This window comes from Oncorhynchus mykiss, chromosome 16, assembly GCF_057628025.1.
Source record: "Oncorhynchus mykiss isolate SJ-2025 chromosome 16, ASM5762802v1, whole genome shotgun sequence".
In the NCBI taxonomy this organism is placed as follows: domain Eukaryota; kingdom Metazoa; phylum Chordata; class Actinopteri; order Salmoniformes; family Salmonidae; genus Oncorhynchus; species Oncorhynchus mykiss.
In genome coordinates, this window is record NC_143037.1 from 57,895,859 (window position 1) to 57,900,000 (window position 4,142).

Consider the following 4,142-nt stretch of genomic DNA (forward strand, 5'->3'; position numbering starts at 1 on the left):
CCCGGTCGCAGACGAAGGAAGCGAGTTGTGGGCGTATTCTGCCCAGGGGAGCTGTTCTGACCAAGACGCAGGGTTGCGAAAAGAAAGACTGCGTAAGATGCGACCAATAGTCTGATTGGCCCGTTCTGCTTGACCGTTAGACTGGGGGTGAAAGCCGGAAGAGAGACTGACGGAAGCCCCAATCAAACGGCAAAACTCCCTCCAAAATTGAGACGTGAATTGCGGACCTCTGTCCGAAACGACGTCTGACGGAAGGCCATGAATTCTGAAAACATTCTCGATGATGATTTGTGCCGTCTCTTTAGCAGAAGGAAGCTTAGCAAGGGGAATGAAATGAGCCGCCTTAGAGAACCTATCGACAACCGTAAGAATAACAGTCTTCCCCGCTGACGAAGGCAGTCCGGTGACAAAATCTAAGGCGATGTGAGACCACGGTCGAGAGGGAATAGGAAGCGGCCTGAGACGGCCGGCAGGAGGAGAGTTACCGGACTTAGTCTGCGCGCAGACCGAACAAGCAGCCAAGAAACTACGCGTGTCATGCTCCCGGTGGGGCCACCAAAAACGCTGGCGAATGGAAGCAAGCGTACCCCGAACGCCAGGGTGGCCGGCTAACTTGGCAGAGTGAGCCCACTGAAGAACGGCCAGACGAGTAGGAACGGGAACGAAAAGAAGGTTCCTAGGACAAGCGCGCGGCGACGGAGTGTGAGTGAGCGCTTGCTTTACCTGCCTCTCAATTCCCCAGACAGTCAACCCGACAACACGCCCCTCAGGGAGAATCCCCTCGGGGTCAGTGGAGGCTACTGAAGAACTGAAGAGACGAGACAAAGCATCAGGCTTGGTGTTCTTAGAGCCCGGACGATAAGAAATCACGAACTCGAAACGAGCGAAAAACAGCGCCCAACGCGCCTGACGCGCATTAAGTCGTTTGGCAGAACGGATGTACTCAAGGTTCCTATGGTCAGTCCAAACGACAAAAGGAACGGTCGCCCCCTCCAACCACTGTCGCCATTCGCCTAGGGCTAACCGGATGGCGAGCAGTTCGCGGTTACCCACATCATAGTTACGTTCCGACGGCGACAGGCGATGAGAAAAATACGCGCATGGGTGGACCTTGTCGTCAGAGAGGGAGCGCTGAGAAAGAATGGCTCCCACGCCCACCTCTGACGCGTCAACCTCGACAACGAACTGTCTAGAGACGTCAGGTGTAACAAGGATAGGAGCGGATGTAAAACGATTCTTGAGGAGATCAAAAGCTCCCTGGGCGGAAACGGACCACTTAAGGCACTGCAGGAAGCTGACGAACCGGTCCAGCGTAGATGGACCGACAAGGTAGTGCAGGATCTTGAAGGAGAGACAGGAGTAGTAGCGCTCACCAGTAGCCCTCCGCTTACTGATGAGCTCTGGCCTTTTACTGGACATGAAGTGACAAAATGACCAGCGGAACCGCAATAGAGACAGAGGCGGTTGGTGATTCTCCGTTCCCTCTCCTTAGTCGAGATGCGGATACCTCCCAGCTGCATGGGCTCAGCACCCGAGCCGGCAGAGGAAGATAGTAGTGATGCGGAGAGGGGGGCAACGGAGAACGCGAGCTCCTTTCCACGAGCTCGGTGACGAAGATCAACCCGTCGCTCAATGCGAATAGCGAGTTCAATCAAGGAATCCACACTGGAAGGAACCTCCCGGGAGAGAATCTCATCCTTTACCTCTGCGCGGAGACCCTCCAGAAAACGAGCGAGCAAAGCCGGCTCGTTCCAGCCACTGGAGGCAGCAAGAGTGCGAAACTCAATAGAGTAGTCTGTTATGGATCGATTACCTTGACATAGGGAAGACAGGGCCCTGGAAGCCTCCTCCCCAAAAACAGATCGATCAAAAACCCGTATCATCTCCTCCTTAAAGTCCTGATACTGGTTAGTACACTCAGCCCTTGCCTCCCAGATTGCCGTGCCCCACTCACGAGCCCGTCCAATAAGGAGAGATATGACGTAGGCGACACGAGCAGTGCTCCTGGAGAAAGTGTAGGGCTGGAGAGAAAACACAATATCACACTGGGTGAGGAACGAGCGGCATTCAGTGGGCTCCCCAGAGTAACACGGCGGGTTATTGATTCTGGGCTCCGGAGATTCGAAAGCCCTGGAAGTGGCCGGTGGATCGAGGCGGAGATGGTGAACCTGTTCTGTGAGGTTGGAGACTTGGGTGGCCAGGGTCTCAACGGCATGTCGAGCAGCAGACAATTCCTGCTCGTGTCTGCCTAGCATCGCTCCCCGGATCCCGACGGCTGAGTGGAGAGGATCCGAAGTCGCTGGGTCCATTCTTGGTCGGATTCTTCTGTTACGGTGCGTGAATGAGGACCCAAAAGCGAATTAACTTAACAGATTGAATAGAGCGCTTATATTTGTACCATAGGCCTACACATTCTCCCAAAAATACCATAATTTAAAAAATCTTTCTGTAAATGTTGCTATTCCTTGCTATGTTACGCACCCCAACATTATTTCTGAGAGAGAAAGAGTGTTTGTGTCTGTGTGCGTGCGTGAGTGTTTTTTGTATATTTTGGGGAAAGGAGAGCTGATATTGGTTAAGGAGGAGAGGTGGTCTGTGAAGACAGTTCAAAGTTCAAGGCCAAAGTTGACATGGTGCACTGTATTACTTCCAAAGTTCTTTGTGGATTGTTATGTCAGATTGTTTTTAACACAATAAAATACCCAGTTACTTTACATCTGAGGAGTTTATTGTCATATGTCGTCTACTATGTTTTACACTACTACTGAGTATTACAGCACAACAATGGTATTTAGGCCTGCAGCCTTACATCAACAGCCAACAACTATGCAATTGGTATATCGTACACAGGATGGCATCCCTGTATCGACAGAGGAGAGGGGGGGCTCTGTGCCTGTGTTACGGTGCGTGAATGAGGACCCAAAAGCGAATTAACTTAAACAGAGCTTCTTTAATTACCAAACATAGGTAGGCTCAGACGGACCGGCAGATTCCGACAGGACAAGACAAGGTTACAGCAAACATGACGACAGTCTGGTTCAGGCATGAAACACAACAAACAAGAATCCGACAAAGACAGGAGCAGAAACAGAGAGAGATATAGGGACCTAATCAGAGGGAAAAAGGGAACAGGTGGGAAAAGGGGTGACGAGGTGGTTAGGAGGAGACAAGGCACAGCTGGGGGAAAGAGGGGGAGAAAAGGTAACCTAACAACGACCAGCAGAGGGAGACAGGGTGAAGGGAAAGGACAGAGACAAGACACAACATGACAGTACATGACAGCCTGTACTGTGGGGAAGTGGGAGCCCCGTTTCACTCTCCTCTTCCCATTATCTACAAACCAATCTGTGCCTTCATGTCCCCCAACCCCTTATAGGCCACCACTGCCCCTTAACCCCTTCATATCACTGGGCCCTTGACATTCTCCAGGAGCGGCTTTTGTGGAAAAGGGGGGTTAGTGGAGCAACCATACCAACATTATGCTTCACATTCTTCATAGAAATATCATAATGGCCCTGCTGTCACAGAGCTGATCAATGTTCATGCCCATGCACAAATACACACATGTACAAACAACACACGCACACACACACACACACACACACACACACACACACACACACACACACACACACACACACACACACACACACACACACACACACACACACACACACACACACAACCATGTATGTATGTAAATTGTAAAGCCTTTTGTCTGTAATGTCTTTTTCGTTATGTGTCGGATCCCAGTAAGACTAGCTGTCGCCATTGGCGTTGACTAATGGCGATCCTAATAAATGAAATTAAAATCAAATTATGTAGTTAGGTAGGTAGCTTAGCGGTAAAAGTGTTGGGCCATTAACTTAAAGGTTGCTTGTTCCAATCCCAGAGCCAACAATGTGAATTTCTTTTTCGATGTGCCCTTGAGCTTTAGGGTGACCCTGGCTGTGACCCCACTCTCAGAGGGTGTCTCGGGGAGTTGTGATATGCAAAAACATATTTGAAATAGGACAACTATAAGCCCCCATCAAATTATTATTATTATGTTAGCATTCTCTTAGGTGCATGATAATCAGTGAAAAAAGAACTTGGCGGGGGCTAGGGTTAGGAGCTAAAGTTAGGGTTAGGGTTATGGTTTT